The sequence below is a fragment of the Podarcis bocagei genome, assembly GCF_964188305.1.
Source record: "Podarcis bocagei genome assembly, chromosome: 12".
NCBI lineage: Eukaryota > Metazoa > Chordata > Lepidosauria > Squamata > Lacertidae > Podarcis > Podarcis bocagei.
In genome coordinates, this window is record NC_138137.1 from 46,003,996 (window position 1) to 46,025,477 (window position 21,482).

Below are 21,482 nucleotides of genomic sequence, written 5' to 3' on the forward strand. Positions count from 1 at the left end.
TTTAGCAACTAATCCACACCTAATGACCCTCCTAAGTGGTACTCAGAATATCACTCAAGTAATCACTCAAGATATCCCTCAAGTAATTAATGAACAAAAGAAGAAAAGGCACATTAACCTAGGAACTTCCTCTCTGCCCAGAACGTTGGAGGCTATACACCACACCCCCTCAACAGTATTTATAGGAACTCAAACACTGAGATCCTGCTCTGTTCTAGTAACAAGAAGCCGAAAGCACCAGCCTGAAGATGACGAGTGAGACCTCGTCGAAACGTCGCCTAGACACCCCAACTCTTACACGGGAAGACACCCGAAGACACCAAAACCTACATTCCTGTACCCGTGAAAATCTACGAAAGCATATATATATATATATATATATATATATATATATATATATATATATGGGAGAGATCTATTAAAACATACTGATAATTCCAATAAAAGCAGCACAACACCAGTCCTTTCATTAAAAGCAGTCTGCTCCCCAAAGCCGCTGGGAATAATAAGGTCTTCACCTGCCAGCAGAAGGACATGGTATGAGGGGCACCCACTGTCTGGACTTCCCAGAAACAACTTTTTCCAGCTGGATGGAAAGATCTCCATCTTATGTGTTCATTTTGTACCATTTAAAAAACTGTTACATAGGAACATAGGAATGTGTCTTATACTGAAACCGGCCTTTGGTCCATCTAGCTCAGTACTGTCTACACTGACTGGCAGCGACTCTCCAGGGCTTCATAGAACCACAGAGCAGGAAGGTATCCAAGGGTCATCTATTCCAACCTCTTGCAATCCAGGAACAGAGTCTCTCCCAGCGCTACCAGGAGATGCAAGTGTTAAGGATTGTGAACATATCAGACGACACAGCAATTCTTCCAAAGCAGCTCTTTATTTGTAAGCTGGAACAGAACTGAACTGAGCTGAAGGGCTCAGTCAGCCTGCTTATATAGAGCTCCAGTACCTTGTTACTGTAACAACTTTCTAAAACTATCCAATCACTGAACGTCACTTTCGATCCTTCATTTGCATACAAACTATCCAATCACTGAATGTCACTTTCGACCCTTCATTTGCATAACTATCTACAGTATCCCCCTGCTGGCCCAGGGTGAGAACTTCAGTACATAACAGCAAGGGATTAAACCTGAGACCTTCTGCATGCAAGGCAGATGATCTAGCACTGAGCTATGGCTCTTCCTCATTTTATATGCTGTTTGTAAATTGTCATGTGGTGATGATGATGATTTATTGAATTTATATACCACCCTATACCTGGGGGTCTCAGGGCGGTTCACAATATGTGAACTTATATTAAATAATGATAATAGATTGTGCACCCTTGCTATTTACTGCAGTAGGGTGTGCCATTTTACGGAGTGAAACTTAATTTTTGGAAATTTTCTGCAGCAAGGGGTGTTAAAAAAATTTTTGGGTGTGAGGAATTAAATTCTGCTATTTAGCCTGGTAAGTCTACATTTGATGAGAAAGCACATCAACAGCTTTTGGAAAACCAAAGTATTTTCCCTTCTGGGAATGTCAGGTAATGCTAAACAACAACAACAACAACAACAACAACAAGCAGAAGTACTAAATAGTAATATGTATATGGAATATAACTGCAAGTCCTTGGCCATAATCTTTAATGATTTCTGTGCAATTTTACACACATTTTCCTTACCAAGCAAAACTAAATTATATTCATTTAACCAGAATGTACTTTGAATTCACAAGTCATTTTACAACTTTTTAGCACCCCTAATTTTTGGAATTTTAAAGTTCAGCATGCCCTAATGCCACAGGGTGACTTAAATCCCAGGACTAGGGTGATTCTGGTCCATTGTATTAGAGCATCTGTTTGAACTATCTGCTGTTCTCACCTCTGAGTAAGCCACCCACCTGGCGATGGGATTAGGGAACTGATGCCCCTCTTGCTGTCTCTGGTTTGTGTCTTGCCCTGCTCTTCCTGATAATCCCCTTCCGAGGGAGCTGCCTTCATCACACCATTATAGCAATAATTCTTCAGCCCCCCACGATGCCTCTGCTTTCAAATCAGAGTTCTGTAATATGGGCCATGCTATATCACAAGGATGAAGCAGGAACGCACCTGGAACTCAGGGGAGGCTTGGAATTCAAACTAAATTATAATTATAAGCCCGCCACGTTCTTTGAAGACCCAGGGCTGCCTTATTAAGTAATCACTTAAATTTGCACCAGGCTAATCAGGTATTTGCTCAGCTTGGCGTTCGCCACATAGGAAAGGTGGGGGAGGGGAGGATATGAAGGAAGGTGTCTTTATTTTAATTCATTTTTCAATTTCCACATACTGTAGGGAATCTCGTGCAGGTATGATGCCAAATAAATTGCTTCACCTGCTATTAACGGTGCCCTGGCAAGAAAGCTGATATCTGGAGGTTTCGTTAAAACTGGAGCCGTTATTAAGCACTGAACAAAATGAATTCCTCAAGTTCAGTTGGGGCAGGAAGCGGAGAAGGAAATTTGGGTCTGTGAATAGGTCACACCAGAAGCTCGAACTCTGATCAGGCATATCGCTGATGGGATGCCCTTGGGCCAATCATGAATCCAGTATATCTGAAGGAGTGTCTCCACCCCCATCGTTCTACCCGGACACTGAGGTCCAGCGCCGAGGGCCTTCTGGCTGTTCCCTCACTGCGAGAAGCCAAGTTACAGGGAACCAGGCAGAGGGCCTTCTCGGTAGTGGTGCCCACCCTGTGGAACACCCTCCCACCAGATGTTAAAGAGAACAACAACTACCAGACTTTTAGAAGACATCTGAAGGTAGCCCTGTTTAGGGAAGCTTTTAATGTTTGATGCCAGATGGGCGTGGTATAAATAATAAATTATTATTATTTTTATTTGCCACAGCTCTAAGAAGACCCACCAAAGTGATGGGAAAGAGCCGTAGCAGAGTGGTGGTGCCTCTGCTTCTCATGCAGAAAGCCTCGGGCTCAATCCTTGACATCTCCAGGTGTGGCTGGGTATGTCTCCCATCTCAAACCCCAGACAGCTGCTGCCAGTCCATGTAGAGAACTCTGAGCTATATAGACCAAGGACCTAACTCCCAACTCCCTATAAGGCTGAAAGGCTTCAGCCCTGCATATCTGAAGAAGCGTCTCCATTGTTCAATCCGGACATTGAGGTCCAGCTCCGAGGGCTTTCTGGCGGTTCCCTCATTGCGAGAAGTGAGGTTACAGAGAACCAGGGTTTTCCCCCCAGCAAGATCTTGCAGAAACTCAGTTTCAGTACCTCTCAGGTGGGCGCCATTATAAGAGAACAAGGGAGGGGTTCGTATTGAATTCCGGCACCGCTTTTTCTAGGGAAGAAAGCACTGCAGAGAACCAGGCACAGGGCCTTCTCGGTGGTGGCACCCGCCCTGTGGAACGCCCTCCCGTCATATGTCAAGGAAATAAACAACTATCTTCTAGAAGACATCTGAAGGCAGCCCTGTATAGGGAAGATTTTAGTGTTTGATGTTTTACTGTGTTTGTTGGAAGCTGCCCAGAGTGGCTGGGGTAACCCAGACATATGGGCGACAAACAAACAAACAAACAAACAAACAAATAGTAGTCTTCCTATGTTCCTGTGATACTTGTCTACCCACCTTCCCTACCATTGTCTAAATGTAGGAAGTGGCCTTGTATGTGGGACAAGCTCCAAAATACACTACCTCCCCTATTTCCCCCCTATAGTGCTTTCATTGTAGACAATCACCAAAGAGGTAGGCATGTTAGCCCTTTGCAGCAAAAGCAGCAAAAAGTCCTTTCATTGTAAATACATCAAGAGATCCTATCACAAATCTCCCATCTCAAGCCACTGTGGCAGGAAGCAAGTGGACTGGGACCACGGCATTTACAGTGAGAGCTATCCCCTTTTCCTGAGCCAAAACTCCCACAGCTATTTGTTTATTATTACATTTGTTCTCCACCTTTTCCAAGGAGCATAATGTCGTATACATGGTTCTTCCCCACTCCCAATTTCATCTTCACAACAACCCTGGAAGGTTGGTTGGGCTGAGAAATTGTTGGACATTTTCCATATCTGCTATTGAGTCCCTGGAGCACAGAGTCACACGAAGTGGCAACCAACCTTGCAGGATTCAACAGGATTTATTTGAAATGCATATGCAGGGCAAAGGTACAGAGCAATAAATTTGCAATCTGCACACCCTCAGTCAGGGTGAGCCCACTTTTTATACCCCTTAGAATGCATAGACACGTGTTCACATGCAAAACATGTGATTTACACTAATAGCAATAAGATATAGCTTTGTTTCTTGTGTTACCCTCCTCCTTTTTAGTTCGCCTCCTCCTTTTCAGCTCGCCTCTCTCTGTCTGGGGTTACAATAACACCCATTCAACCTGGCTTATTATCTCTACGCGCCTAAGCCTGACATTCCAGAGAGGTAGACCCATTTTCACTGTAACATCTAAGCAAGAAGAAAAAAGCTTGGTGTAAAAACCTCCCTTCCCACTTTAAGGAAGGGATTTGGGCATAACATATGAGAGAGGAGAAAATGCCTCAAACAGTTTTTGGGGTCATATAGAGAACAATATTCTAATGGCCCTTCAAAATAATGACAGGCCCAATGACTGACTGGGGATTTGAACCCTCATCTCTTAACCACTATCCCAAAATGTATTTACATTTTCCTATATGCTTTACTAACACCACCACCAGCTAGTCTGGGTGGAGGATTGGTCAACCAACATGGCTGACAGTAGCAAATACTTATCTACCACCCTGGGTCCTGATCCGTCCCTCCCCCCAAGTTGCTCTTCAGAGAAATTTGAAGAGATGGGGAAATCCACTCAGGATCTCTGTGATGTCACATCTAGCTTGACCTTCAGCCAATAAGGATGCATATCATGATGTCAGGTGACCAAATGAGGACCACCGAATCACAAATGTGTTTTAAAGGGGCATCTGGTGCACAGAAAGGACCGCTTCTTTGTGTTTGCTATCAGTGCTGCAAAGAAAAAGCAGATTGAAAAAAATGCCCGGAGGTTGCTTCGCTGCTCAGCTCTGTGGCTGAACAACAGATAAGGGAACTCGCAGCGGGAAAACAAATGAACATTGTGGCATGTAGGTATCGTCGGTAATTAATACTGCGGAGAGAAGATTGCAGGCATTAACTACCACTTTGGCATTCGTCGTCTTCTTCATTCCATGACTACTGTACGTAGAAAATGAATCATGGATGCCTCTGTAGCATTTGGACAGGGTAATGATACATTTGATGGCGACGCTACCCCCACTTCGTAAATTACCAACTGCTGGTTTGGATTAGCCACACAAACCATCATTATGAACTGCTGAAAAGGTAACATTTGCAAGGTCGAAGGGTATTCTGTTTTATTCTCTCCTCTGCACGTCGGGTCGCCCCTTTTGTTGTGGAGACGGGAGAGGACTTGTGGAATTCTAACAGCTTTACAACAGAATGTCAACAGAGCAACGTTTGAGGATGGATGACTCATCAGCCCTATTCAGGTGTCTGTCTGCACATAAAAGCATAAGAAGAAGCGGCTGGATCAGGCCAATGGCCTGTCTAGTCAAAGCATCATAGAGTTGGAAGGGACTCAAGGGACATCTAGTCCAACTTCATGCAATGCAGGAATCTCAGCTAAAGCATCCATGACAGACGACCATCCAACCTCTGCTTAGAAACCTCCAAGAATGGAGACATACCTGTAGCTGTCAACTTTTCCCTTTTCTTGCAAAGTATCCTATTTCGAATAAGCGAATTTCCCTTTTAAAAAAGGGGGACGTTGACAGCTATGGATGGGGAGCCCATAACCTCCTGTTCCACAGCTGAACAGCTCTTGTTGTCAGAAAGCTTTTTCCATATGTTTAGTCAGAATCTCCTTTCTTGACACTCGAAGCCCTTGGTTTGAGTCCTACAATCCAGAGCAGGAGAAGACAAGCTTGCTCCATCTTCCATGTGACAGCCCTTAAGATACTTGAAGATGGCTTTCACAACTCCTCTCAGTCTCCTCTCTACATTTAAGGCACACATCTTTCCTGAAAGAATGCTGGGAACGGCAGCTTCCCTGTCAGGGAACTACAATTCCCAGCACCCTCAGCAAAGTTCCCAGGATTCTTTGAGGGAATCCATACACTTTAAAAGGGCTCCAAGTGTATGGTATGGATGTGCCTTGTGGTTCTGCTTTTCCTAAATCCTGCTCTATCCCTTAGGTCAGGCATCCCCAAACTCAGCCCTCCAGATGTTTTGGGACTACAACTCCCATCATCCCTGACCACTGGTCCTGTTTGCTAGGGATGATGGGAATTGTAGTCCCAAAACATCTGGAGGGCCGAGTCTGGGGATGCCTGCCCTAGGCCCTGTCTGCGCTATACTTTTAAAGCAGCATTGTGCCACTTTAAACAGTCATGGCTTCCCCCAGAGAATCCTGGGAAGCGTAGTTTGTTAAGGGTGGTGAGAATTGCTAGGAGACTCCTATTCCCTTCACAGAGCTACAAATTACAGAGCTACAAATTTAACAGTCAATCCCATCAATTCCTCTCCCCAGGGAGCTCTGGCAACTGTAGCTCTGCAAGGAGAATAGGTCTTTCCTAACAACTCTCAGCAGCCTTAACAAACTATACTTCCCAAGATTCTTTGAGGGAAATCAAGACTCTTTAAAGTGGTATGATACCACTTGAAATGCATAGAGCAGACAGGGCCCGAATTTGCCTTTGCAGAGTGTTTTATGATGTAAGTTGCCTAATGTACTCCAGCATGAAATGCCACACAGAAATTGCATTCCCCCTAATGGGTCATCACTTCTGTGATCGAGCATTTGATGTTCTTTTATTATTTTCTCTCCTTCACCATATTCCAAACCTAATTCTTTCCCCCCTGAAATGAGCATTATTGATCGTCTTATTAAATGCTGTCTACCTAGTATGAATTTTTCACATAGGTAGTGACATTTTTTATTATTTTTTATTTTAAAAAGAAAAAAGAAATAATGATTATTATTTATCTGCAGCCCGGTGCTCTAAAGACCAGCTTCATCAAGCAGTTTTTGAATGGATTTCCGCTAAATACCATGTGTACAAAAGGCTTGTACCTCCTTTGCAAAATGCCATACATTGACTACATCTCTTAGGGAAACAGTGCAATCGATACATGATTATCTTCCTCGAACATTCAGGCCATGGAAATCTTCTTTTGTGGTTGCTCTTCATTATCAGTTTAAAAGGACAGTCCATCCACTTCCATTTTCTAGATACTTTATTTATATATGTGGTTGGGTGGGTGTTGGTGTAAAGTTTCAGTTGTTTTATTTAGATTCATGGTATTAATTTATTTATAGGAGATATGATTAAAAAAATAATTGTTTGATTCGGAAGCACTGAGAACAGTGGTGGGTGAACTCTCCTCAGATTGATTTTGAATCAGCTCAGCCTTCTCAAGCTTTCTCAATGAGAAGAGTTGGGTGGCAGGAAGAGGAAGCCCATTTGATCTTTCAACATGATACTCAGACATGTGCTTTATCATAATGGCCCCTGTGTTTGTTGGTAGATTTGGGACAGCTAGAAGAAAGTTCTGCATGCAGCACTTAGTTAATCTATGGAACTGTTGCGATTTTTGACTACGTGCCATTCTGTACAGCTTCACACAAAGCAATCAGACGTTGGCCCAAAGCCAAGGATGACTGAGCAGAGGAGTATCTCCACCTGGAGATATGGGACCTTGGATACAGCTCTACCATTGGTTGAGGTCTCACACAGGCACGATGACTTATGACCTTACTGACTGGATAGTTTGTTGGTCAGTGTGGTGTCCTGAGAGAAGAGAGTCGTTTGGAGTTTGTTAAGAGAGAGCTAGTTAAGATCCGTATCTGTTCTGTTCTTGTATATAGTAACTTGTAGAGTCTGCTGTAAATAATGAACACCTCTAAGTAACCAAATTACTAGTAGCAGCATCTGGTTCCTGCTTCGTCCATCCTGCCTGCAACTGATTGCTTTCTGGAACTCTGCGTATGCTCTGCTAAGGTCCAGCAACAGGTCAAAGTTGCGAAACTCCAGTAGGAATTCCCTGCCACCAACTGATGGCCACCATCTTGGGTGGCTTTAAGAGAGGACTGGACAAATTCATGGAGGATATCAATGGGTATTAGCCATGATGGCTATGTTCTGCTTCCATGAACAGAGGCAGTGATGTTTCTGACTAGCCCTTGCTGGAAACCGCAGAAGGAGAGAGTGCTCTTGTTTTCGGGTCCTGCTATCCCACAGGCATCTGGTCGTCTACTGTGAGAATGGGATGCTGGACTGGAAGGGCCATTGAAATGATCCAGCAGGGCTCTGCTAATGTCCTCAATAGTTCTCAGCACCAGCTACAGCTGAGAGCTCCTTGGAGATGCACACCTTTTAGCTTGCACTGAGACAAAAAAGGTTTCTTCCCTGCCTCTTCTACTGTAATCTATCTATTATATAACCATAGTATCCAAAATCCTGTCACTTTACAAGTGTCATTGTATTCCTGCCAATGATTTCAACTGTCTACAGTGGTCTCTCAAATACGTTAAAAAGTTATTCCAGTCTTTCAAAATAGCGTCTTTCTGGTTTCTGATCTTTCCTGTCAATCTTGACATTTCCACATATTCCATCAGCTTGGTCTACCACTCTTCTCTGATCAGTACAGTAGTACCTCAGGTTACAGACGCTTCAGGTTACAGACTCTGCTAACCCAGAAATAGTATCTCAGGTTAAGAACTTTGCTTCAGGATGAAAACAGAAATCGCGCGGTGGCAGCGGGAGGCCAAAGTGGTACCTCAGGTTAAGAACAGTTTCAGGTTAAGAACGGACCTCTGGAACAAATTAAGTACTTAACCTGAGGTACCACTGTACACAAGAGTGGAATGTAGCCCATGTCACTGCCTTTCTTTAATCACCCTAATTGTAAGGATGGAAGTGTTTAAAGTGTGTTGCTCAGGGGATGACTGACCTGTCTTTTGATCTGCCTTTCCTATGAGGCCTTAGGCACAAATACCTGGGAATATGCCCCACTGAATGCAGCAGCGTTTATTTCTGAATAAACATGCTTAGAATTGCAGTGTGAGAAGATGTAAAATAATATATTTCATCATGGTGTTTTTTTTAATAAAATCAAATTATTTCCTTTTTTAGCTGGACTGGGCACACAAGTACAGAAGAGACATAATTAAGCTGCAGCATTATTATTTTTTATTTTTTAAAAAATTGGGAAGAGAGGAGAAAAGTAGCAACTTTAAACACGATCAGTTTCCCCCCCAGTAGACAAAGATGTCACTGAACACATAATATGCTATAATTAATCCTTTCATGGTTTCTTGTCTGCACTGTACAATATAACTATAGGTTGTCTGTTACCTAGTGATTTCTGCAGGTGAGCAATTATCATGATAATTAATAGTTAGAGAAATTACCAGGACAACCCCATCGTGTTCCACATGAAGAAAATGGGGCATTTATTGTGCAAGCTCCCGGTTCCTTCTTGCATGTTGTCATCAGAAATACATTTTATTTTATTTTTGCATCTGCCTCTCCCGATCGCACCCGTCGACTCCGTTTTCTCATGCTTTTGCAAAGAGAATATCCTTTTATGCTAATCCTTGTCAAACAAACAAATATTAAATGTAAGCGATATTGGAAATACCGCGATGGGCTTTTTAAAAAGTTTGAAGTGGAAAATTTCTCATGCCACCAAAGAAAATCAGCTTGGCTTGGAACCGGGAAGTCTGCCGGGGAGCGTGTCATAATTGTGCCTCCAGGGTGTTCGGAGACACAAACAATTTATTTGTTTGGAATGCTGCATGGAGGTTTAATTGTCTAAGGAGGATAAACAACTGTTTCCACATCAGCATTTTTGGTTCAGAGGAACTCTTCAGATGAAACCAAAATGGCTGGCAAACCATTTGCAGACATAAGATGGAATGAGAGCATTAAAATAAAATAAACAACATCCAATGGAAAGCAAATATAACTGTTCTCTTCCTATAGCCCTTGTACTGGTGGTGGTAGTGGGAGAGGATCAGCGCACACTTTGGCCTACAGTGGCATCTGTGGGACTGTGAACCGGCCCAAGCCACAAAAGCTTTGCCGACCCCTTCTTTAGACTTTGACTTAGTTGAAACAGAGCTTCTGCAGTTGCTCTCCTAGCCACCTCAACCAGGATGCCTCGCTCTGAGGAAAGATCCCTTTGGCCTATTCTCAGAGCAAGGCAGGGAGGAAAGGGAGGTGGAGCAAGCAGTGCCACCCCCATCGTTCTGCCCGGATGCTGAGGTCCAGCGCTGAGGGCCTTCCGGTGGTTCCCTCACTGTGAGAAGCAAAGCTACAGGGAACCAGGCAGAGGGCCTTCTTGGTAGTGGCACCCGCCCTGTGGAACGCCCTCCCACCAGATGTCAAAGAGAAAAACAACTACCTGACATTTAGAAGACATTTAGAAGACATCTGATGAAGACATCAGGGAAGTTTTTAATGTGTGACATTTTAATGTATTTTTAATCTTTGTTAGAAGCCGCCCAGAGTGGCTGGGGAGACCCAGCCAGATGGGCGGGGTACAAATAATAAATTATTATTATTATTATATGGCAAATTTAGGCAGGGCAGGGAGAGAGAGGGGGGAGAAAGAGGAAGAACATGAGCAGTAGCAACAGCTGGGGACAGCGAAGAGGAGGCCGTAGAGGGCACTACCCGTCTTAAGCAGCGCAACCTCTCGTGCCACCCCTGCTCTTGGCTGGCAGCAAATGAAATGATCTGGTCCCATGCTGGCATGGCCCAGGACAGAATGGGCTGGTGTTTTGAAAAACCATTGCTAAAGAGGGAGAAGAGACAGTTTTGCAGAACCCTTTCAACGGCCTGTTTTCCTACCAAAGAAAAAAAAAGCAAAGTTCAAGATAGACAGTTTTATTAACCCATATATAGACGTCACATGTGCGGCTGACAGCCTTGAATGACAAGCACTTTATTTCGCATGCCTCTGGCTGATATGGAAAATTTCACACTTAGGAAAATAGCAGCGCCTTGAAGGTCAATGTCAGTAGAGCATCAGCTAAAGCCTTGGATAGGATTGGGCTGTACATATAATAAGGCGAAATATAGAAGATTTACAGCGCAGGGAGATAAGCTCTTTCCCCCTTTGCTTGCAATGTCTCAGGGATCTCCAGGCCCTGAAGGCAGGGAAGAAAATTTGGTACCCATTAAAGTGGAATGTGGGTCAAAGCAAACAGGAGCAACTAGGCAGCCCAGATCTATGGTTATGCAGCCACTGTAATGGCTTAGGTGCAAGGGCTCCAATCCTCTCCTGCTGGCAGAACATCATGTGCAACACTCCAAGCTAATTCAGAGGAAGAATATTTGTTTTGCAGGATGGAGCCACAGCTGCAGCAAATGGATCGTGGAAAACATTGCTAGAAAACTCCCAGTCTTTTTCCAGAGATTGAAACTGGGACGTTTTGCATGTGCAGCAAATGCTCTGGCACTGAGCTATGAGCCTTCCACATAGAGGTGCATTTTCTGCATATTGTGGAAGCTCCACAGTGAAGACACTAGATAGACACACTACTGTGGAAATGGAATTTCACAATTTAGTGGCTGTCTCTCCCTGGCTGCTAATCTCTGCACTTCTGATATGCACATTTGTTCAGTGAAAGCACAAAGGGCATTTCTGAATAGGGCTATGTTTGACGTATATGGCATTTCTTGAGACAAGGAATACAAAACCGACGTGACGAATAATCAGAGGACCAGACTACTTTGCTGCTCCATTACCTCTCTGAAATGATTTTCCTTTCTTTGCAGTACTTTTATAAAACCAACGAACTCATTTATTGCAGTTAATATTTTATGATAAACATCTAAATAATCGAGTCTGAAGTAATGTGCCTTTAAACACACACACAAAAAACAAAATATACTCTTGTTTCTCAGAAAAGCACTTTGGACGCATTAACGCCTTGCTAGCAGTACTTTTTAAAGTTACACCATCAGTTCTCTCTCTCTCCCCCCCCCCGCCCCCCACCAACGTTTTTTAATTGCGGAAATTATTTTTTTAACTGCAGCAGGAGTGAATGAAATAGTCACAGTTCTTCAGTGAAGTAACATATCTTACGGGTGAACGTGGAAGGATGAGATTTAAGGAGAAGACATAAAAGAGGGATCTAAAGAATTTCCCACACTCTAAAAAATACTAATAACCAAGCACATTTTTTTTTTTAATTTTCTTCCCTTTTGGTCCCATAAGCATTGTATACTGTGCATGCCTTGCCCTTGTTGGCCCTGTATTCCATCTTGGCTTCATCCCGCACCCAACCTGAGTTCTGCCCTGCTTGGCTACTGTCAGGGAACTGCCATCGGAGCCAGAGGGAGAGGGAGGGCTCCAGAGGGATTCCGGAGAGTATGCCAGGAGGGAGAGAAGCAGCACATCTTCTGGGGAAGGAAATCAGCGTAACACCAGTGGAGAAGGGGGGCAGATGGGGGAATCGGCGAGGTGGCTCCGAGACTCTTCGCTGGGAACCAGTGGGGAGAGCCTGGGTCCTCCGATGCCCACACCCCCCCTGCACAGAAGGCTTCCGCGCAGGGAGGCTAGGAGGAGACTAAGCGTCAAAGAGTTTCTTTGCTGGAAGAAGTTCAAGAAACGCCCACTAACGGATTCTGCCAGCGATTGAGACAGCCACGGGCGCGTGGCTGTCCAGACAGAAAGGGTTCATACAGGCAACCAGCCAAGAGTGGCGTCGATTTACACACAAGCAACCCCTAGAACTATTACAGCTACTCTTCACTTTGCCACTGAGTAGGGCATACAGGGACGCGGGTGGCGCTGTGGTCTAAACCACTGAGCCTAGGGCTTGCCGATTGGAAGGTTGGCAGTTCAAATCCACGCGATGGGGTGAGTTCCTGTTGCTTGGTCCGTGCTCCTGCCAACCTAGCAGTTTGAAAGCATGACAGTGCAAGTAGATAAATAGGTACTGCTCCGGCAGGAAGGTAAACGGCATTTCTGTGCGCTGCTCTGGTTTCGGTGTTCCGTTGCACCAGAAACGGCTTAGTCATGTTGGCCACATGACCTGGAAAAACTGTCTGTGAACAAACATTGGCTCCCTCAGCCAGTAAAGCGAGATGAGCACTGCAACCCCAGAGTCGTTCGCGACTGGACTTAACTGTCACGGGTCTTTTACCTTTTAGAGACCGAGTGCCCAAAGTGCAACCCAAAACCCAGTTAATTTATCACAAAGTGCCAACACGGCAATTTAACCTGAATACTGAGGTTTTCGTTTAGAATAAACAACTCATACATTAATATCTTTTGTCTTAAAAGAAAAACACAATAACAGGGCTTTCAATAATACAAACCACTTTTTATTGAAAGTTAAAAGCTTGCATTTGGCATGCTTTTGAACAATTAATATGCTTTTTGCTGTTGTACGCATGGTGATAGTTTGTCGAACCTTGGCTCACACTTTGAAAGTTTGAGAGCAACGGATGCAGTAGCACTCAAGTCATCTGTTAGTCTGTTTTCTGGTGTCAGATTTTATATAATTCAAAGGTGAAAACAGCTGCTCACAAGCATAAGATGATCCAAACAAAGTAATCCCAAGTGCTTTCATTGACTTAAAATTATTTGGCAGACAATTCCACCCTTTAAGGGTTTCATTTTCAGAACTAACTGTGCTGTCCTTTGTCATTCCTCCTATCTTCTCAAGTGTTGCACACAGGTCATAGGACTTATTTTTCCAGATAAAGGCTTCTTGAAATTCCAGTAGCTCCATTTCCAGATTTCCTAAATCTAACCTGTGTAAGCAGGAAGGATCAAGTTTGTCACATTAGTCTTTATCTGGAGAAGTAAGAAAACACAGGGCTGTTTCCATCTTACGGAACTGTAAAAATCTTTTACTCTGGCAAACTCAGTGCTGGGGCGATGGTGCGGGTGCCCACAGAGAGGGCTCTGAGTAAGCCCTCTGGCACACATGCCATAGGTTCGCCACCACTACAGTAAGCAGTTGGGCACCTGGTTATTTGAAGGGACATCTTCTCTTAGCTGAGATCTCTGAATAAGGCTGTTCTGCTTAAGTTCCACTGGGCCAAGGCCATGTCCACTGCAGTGCTCAGCTTCTGGGATTTCAGCTCTTGTGAAAAGCCTGTCTGTTCACCCAGGCATTTTTAACACTGAGCTGGGGTAGCAATTGACTGATCTGCTGCAGATTGTGATGTATTTTATGGCCTTTTCCAATCTCTGTTTTTATTTGAATTGTACTGCATTATTGCAGACTGCCCTGGTATTCCTGATGATGGGTGGTGAAAGAGATGCTTTAAATAAATAAATCTTTTGATAGTCATCTATCAAATATCAGCTTTGTACTTCTTCATATTTTGGATCAATCTTGCTCCCCACCAATGGTGATGGACCCTATATTCTGGAACTGAGCTGCTAAGGGAACAGGATTCATTTCAGTGAGGCTGCTTAACACCCATTGAATCCAATGCATTCAAATTGCAGCAGCCCATAAATTGAAACAAGTGTCAAACTATACGTAAATACATAGTGTGCAGCTGCAACTCTTGCTTTTCTTAGGTACAGCAATCACAGGGGACTGATTGGTACTGGACTGTGATTTATGTCTACAAGCCCACTCCCAAATATTAGCCCCTGGAAGATCTATATGTAAGACAAAAGTATTCCCAAAAGTTTTCCCATATGGGAACGTTTCTTTAAAAACATCACCACAAGACTGCATACACGTGACATTTCATTCTGAAATCAATTGAGTACAGTGGTACCTCGGGTTACAAATGCTTCAGGTTACAGACTTCGCTAACCCAGAAATATTACCTCGGGTAAAGAACTTTGCTTCAGGATGAGGACAGGAATCACACGGCAGCAGCGGGAGACCTCATTAGCTAAAGTGGTACCTCAGGTTAAGAACAGTTTCAGGTTAAGAACGGACCTCCAGAACGAATTAAGTACTTAACCTTAGATACCACTGTACTTGTTTTCTTCTACATAGTCCACACACTGTCTAGATCTAGTGCATATTTTTTTAATTTTTTTGCCCCTGAAAAGTGCTTCTTGAGAAACTGGTTTCATTCCAAAAACAAAAGCTTGCTGCCTATTGGTTCTGCATTAAGGTAAGGGAAAGGGAAAGAACCCCTGGTCTATTAGGTCCAGTCAAATTCAACTATGGGGTGTGGGGTTCATCTCCGCCTTCAGGCTGAGGGAGCCGGCGTTTGTATGTTCTGTAATTTTGATTATTTTCATTCGTCTGTACTTTTGAGTTTACATCAGTAAAAACTTTTTTAAAAAATATTAGGCAAATTTATGGAAGAAAAAGCTTTCATTGGCCACTAACCTTGATTGCTGTCTTCTACCTCTACTGCTTCTGAATAGCAATTGATGGGAATTGCAAGAGGGGAGTGTTATGTACTGAAGTTCTCACCCTGGGCCAGCAGGGGGATACTGTAGATAGTTATGCAAATAAGGGATCGAAAGTGACGTTCAGTGATTGGATAGTTTTAGAAAATTGTTACAGTTACGTTGTACTGGAGCTCTATATAAGCAGGCTGACTGAACCCTTCAGTTCATTTCTGTTCTGGCCTGGGAATAAACAAGAGCTGTTTGACGAATCGCTGTGTCATCTGATATGTTCACCCACAACTTAACAGGGAGTGTGGTCTTGTGTTCAGGTCCTGCTTGTGGGTTTCTCACAGGCATCTGGTTGGCCAATGGGAGAACAGGATGCTGGACTAGATTGGTCACTGGCCTGATCTAGCAGGCTCTTCTTATATTCTTACATACCTCGACCCTAAATCACACTATTAAGCAGGAGGAGGTAAAATAGTTTGGACTTCGTGGAGGAAAGGTAATCATTTTAAATAGAGGGGAAATGCCCTTACCAAAACCAAACAAAAGACAAATTAACTGTAAAGAAAAGAAAAAAGTTTAAAGGGCAATTTACTTACATTCAGAGAAATTTTGTGACAATTAATATACAATCTGCTGGCTTTCCCCCTCAAAAATAAAAATTTTAAGGCATTTAATGCCCACATATTAAATATCCTTGCTAATGACTTACCAGTTTTAAATACTTCACAGTAATGATTTATATAATTTGAAGTGGTTATTTTCCATACTTCATTACTTTCCCCAAAATGATCATTGATTTGATAATTAGTTGATCTTTCAAAGCCTGAAGACATGATGTCCTTGAAAATATTTTAAATGTCTTGTTCAGGGCAAAACTAAATTATTATCTTCCGCATACTATTGACTGCTAATTTTAGAGATTTTTATCTAACATTGACTATGTGTCTCTTTATCATTTTTATGCAGTCGGGCAGAAGACTCAGAAATCAACACCGCAGCAGTATTTGAACCAATAAAGTGCTGTGCGAGATCAGCCGTAATACACCTTTAACTAAAACCAGTCACCCTTGTGATATAAAAGGGCTTCCAGCTTTCCTTGCCTCTGCCAGACTTTCACATACTGTATATTAGCATAGGAAACTACTGCCTTCTCCCAGCTCACATACCCTCTAACATTTCTCTGATTAAAACAGGGACATCCTATTCAATAATAACAATAACAATAACAATAACAATAGCAATAGCAATAGCAATAGCAATAGCAATAGTAATAGTAATAGTAATAGTAATAGTAATAGTAATAGTAATAGTAATAGTAATAATACATCACCATCTGACAGGGTTGACCCAGCCACTGTGGGTGGCTTCCAACATACAGTGGTACCTTGGTTTACAACCATAATCCATTCTGGAGGTCCGTTTGTAAACCAAAACAGGTTGTAACCCAAGGTGTGCTTTCGCCAATGGGGCCTCCAATTTTTTTTGTTCATTATATATATATATATATATATATATATATATATATATATATGAGTTGTAATCCAAAAAAGTTCACAAACTGGGACACGCACTTCTGGGTTTGACGTGTTTGTAATCTAAAACATATGCAAACCAGACTGTTTGCAAACCAAGGTACCACTGTATATAAAAACATAAGAAAACATTAAACATTTTTTAAAAAAAACCTTCCCTATACAGAGCTACCTTCAGATGTTTTCTAAAGGTTGTATGTTTACTTATCTCCTTGCCTCGGGGGTCACATACCCTCCAACATTTCTCCGATGAAAATAGGGACGTTGTAAGGAAAAGCGGGACGTTCTGGGATCAAATCAGAAACCGGGATGGCTTCTGTAAATCTGAGACAGTTCATGGAAAATAGGGACATTTGGAGGGTCTGAGCTCAGACTGTTTGCCCATCTGAAATCCAATCTGCCAGGAATCAAACGAGAGTCCCATGTGCAGAGCAGGCACTGTGCTCTGCTCCCTTCCCAGAACTTGTTTTAAAGGGAATGTTTAATTGTTCAATTCTATGATAAGAGAATGGATTGAGACACTGCAGATGGTGCCTAAGATAAGGATGAGAAACCTGCCACTCTCCAGATGTTGTTCGACTCTCTTCAGCCCCAGCCAGCATGGCCAGTGTTCAGGTATTATGGGAGTTGTAGTCAGGCAGCATCACTCAGCCTGGCTGATAATGCCAAGGTTGCAGATTCGATCCCCACAAGGGACAGCTGAATATTCCTGCATAGCAGTTTTCAACCTGTGGGTGCCCAGATGTTGTTGGACTACAACTCCCATCATCCCTAGCTAGCAAGGCCAGAGCTCAGGGATGATGGGAGTTGTAGTCCAACAACATCTGGGCACCCACAAGTTGAGAACCGCTGTGGGGTCCCTTCCAACTCCACAATTCTATGGCTCTGTGGCTCTAACATCTGGAACGCACCAGGATTCCTGTCCTTGGCCCAATACAGGAAGCCTAATCTGTGAAAAGTTACATCATTTTCATCTTTTGAAATTCTATATTAATAACATTTAAAATGTCAGTCATTTGCTGCTTGCCAGTCATTTCAGTGGCTTTGTACTCACTTGACAGAATTCTGGAAAGTGGGAATAGACGTACTTCTCATGGAGTTAGAATCTTGCCTGAACCATTTCCCTACTATTGCCATGCGTAAGAGGGCAAGAGACATACTTTTTTAAAAAGTGAATTTTTTTGAGAAGAGGCCTGGGGGGTCATTTTGATTATATATTTTGTGTTTTTATATTGTGATTTCATCCTGTGAACTGCCCAGAGACCTGCAGGTACAGGGCGGTATACAAATTTAATAAACAACAACAACAGAGTATTCTCGACCTAAATTAGTGGCTAAAGGCATGGTTGTACTCAGTTCTTGAATTATAGAAGGGCAGTTAATAGCTCTCATTTGACATCATGGTCAAAAACCAACCAACCAACTTGAGGTCATCCTTGTTTGTCACCCTGGGGCACTTTTACTCTCTCCAATAATATGTGCTTTGGCACAAATCATCATCCACAGCTTTCTGCACTGTAGGTGCAATCTCCAGCTCCTGATCTTTGTGGAATGCAGTGGCCTGACTTGGGTTGGTTGCTCATTGAGGAAGGTGACTGTGGTTGGTGAGGAGGCCATATGACCTGAGTGGTCCAATTCTGGTTTAAACCTAAAGAATCAGTAGAAGGAAGATCAAGGACTTCAAAATTGTCCATCAACAGTTATCTCCTGGAGAGCAGAAGGAGCAGGCACATAGATCCCTTCTCACGGTTGCCTATATATTGCAAGAGTTCTGGATTCCACGTCCTTTGGAATATCCCATTTACCATGATTCTGCACTCCAATTTTCCCTGGTGGGCCAATGGCTTAGGTTTTCAAGGACAGTGGTGGACAGGAATTGATTATCTCGATTCTGGAACTGGCAAAACTTTCATACCTATATGATTTCCTGTCCCCTTTCCTTCTAGGTTGCATATGTAACGGTGCCATAGTTCATAATTATCTGAACAAGATCTTTAAAAAACTGAGAAATTCCATCAGAATAAAACCACGTGCAACTGCAGAGACAAAGCAATATTTATTAGAATTTTGCCAGCTCAACTGGAACACTGGTCCAGGCAGTTATCTGGGCAATGATGCAGCTGGCGTGTATATGTAGCATGCATGCACCTTTCCACTCCTTAAATTGCATTTCTGCCTGGATAAGTGTATGAACAGGACCACTGTTTCCATCCTTTAGAGACAGACAACCCTAAGCTTCTTTTCTTTCCATGGAGGAGGTCTTCCAGTGGCATAAAGTAGCACTGTCTTTGATTAAGGCAGAATAAATAAAAAAAGCAGGTCTTGATTTTGACTTTGATAGAGCTATGCCCGTTTGCTTCATTGACTTTACTGAGAGCAAGTCACGGCCTGTTTTATGGTTTCGTGCTGTTTTACTACCTCGAGTGATTTCCTAAAAAATACAGTCAAGTTATCTGGCAGGTTTCACAGTAGCTTTTTTTAAAAAAAGGGCCTTTGATACATTCTTGGTCTGTTTCGATATAGGCCCCATGGCATGATTGTAATAACCATGCAGCCAGCAACATTGGATCAGAGTGATTGTGAAAAGGGTGAAAGGGATTCTTTGAATGCTGGTTCCTGCTGGCCAATTTTCATAGTACAAAGCAGGGTTGCCCTATGGGAAGCGAAAGAGACATTCAGTCAAGTCAATAGATCTCAAGCTCGGTTTTCTCATTCGGGTTGACACACAACCAAGGATTAGATGGATGAACTCAGCAGGGAGGAAAATGGGGGTAAAACTAGTATGTGTTGGCTCTGCCTGTCATTGGCTCTGGTTCCAACCTATTGTTGGCTTTTCTACCTTCCACCCAACCAGTCCCAATGATCACCAGATTGGCGTCTTTCTCCCTTTTATGGCACCAACAGGCAACAGCATAGAAGTTTGATGAAACTAGGGGGCCACCATAAGGTAAAGGTAAAGGGACTCCTGACCATTAGGTCCAGTCGTGGCTGACTCTGGGGTTGTGGCGTTCATCTCGCTTTATTGGCCGAGGGAGCCGGCGTACAGCTTCCGGGTCATGTGGCCAGCATGACTAAGCCGCTTCTGGCGAACCAGAGCAGCACACGGAAACGCCGTTTACCTTCCCGCCGCAGTGGTACCTATTTATCTACTTGCACTTTGACGTGCTTTCAAACTGTTAGGTTGGCAGGAGCAGGGATCGAACAATGGGAGCTCACCCTGTCGCAGGGATTCGAACCATCAACCTTCTGATTGGCAAGTCCTAGGCTCCGTGGTTTAACACACAGCGCCACCCGCGTCCCTCAGAGGGCCATCATAAGTGGGGCTAAATATGACTGGTAGGGAGGGGGGAATGGCTACCTGTGCAGGTATGATTTAGGATGGCAGCAATCACAGAGAAAGCTTTGCCCGCATTCTCGCCCCTCCGTAATAGATTTAACACTTTTTGACACAACATCTTCTTGAAATCATTTCCTTGGCGTATCTAGTAAACTCTGTTTGCTAGGACCTGTGAAGGTCACTTCATGGTTAGCGATGGGCCCCCAAACCCTTGAAGATCTGTGTGCTTAACCCTGAGTTTGGCAAACGTTTGAAATGAAAAGACATCAATCACCTGCGTACTTGACAAGAATGAAAAATCAAGATCCTTTGTTCACAAAAGATAGTCTCCCACAACCTAGATATGACCTACCATCTTAGGACTAATTTATCCCAGACAAGTTTTGATCTAGTGCTCATCTGTAATCATTAGCAACAGAGAGCAAAATAATATACTGCTGAGATAGCTTTTGCAATAAAGTGGAGAAAAATAATTTCTAGTCGATTTGGTTTTATTTTGTGTTCTCGGTAATAAAAGTTAAGCATGGAGTCCCTTCATTCCTCGGACCATTCATCCAAGGCACTGTGCAGACAGCATACCTGACCTCAGCGACAGCAATGAAACCTGTAGAAGCCCATATTTGGACAGGTGTTACAACTATGGTGCTTGTCTCACAGGGAACGCTGCTGCTTCTCAGCAGTGGTGGTTGTTTCTTAAACTGATTAAGGGGGTATAAATAAAAATTAATTAAATAAATAAAAACCACCATGACTGCTACTAGTGTCATGCCCTAGCATCCTCAGATTTTTGAATAGTGAGGTCAATAAAATGAACTATAGTAATTTGGTGGGTGATATGCCCATTCAAATGATGGGTATGTTTGAAATCTGCAGCATGGCCAGACCAACCATTCAGAGCCCAGTATTTCCAAACATGCAAATAGGTGAGAGGTCAGAGGGAAAGGATTGGTTTGCTGGCTTCTGATGTCATAGCAGTCGATAGCTGGGCCCAGAGAGTTGCTTTCCCTTTCTGCTTTCCCTAGGAAGAATGGTGGAGGAACTCAGGTGGGACATCACAGATTTGCTAAGCAGAAGCCAATTACTCCCCTCCCCTGCCTAATGGTATCTTTCCAGTCCATGCCAGTGAAGTGATTCAGATATTGGCGGTGACAATCACACACATCTACTGCCTCATTACAAGGATCTACTTCTATTATGCTTTGACCCAGTGCAAAATGCTATGTTTAACCTATGGAGACCCTAATGACTTAGG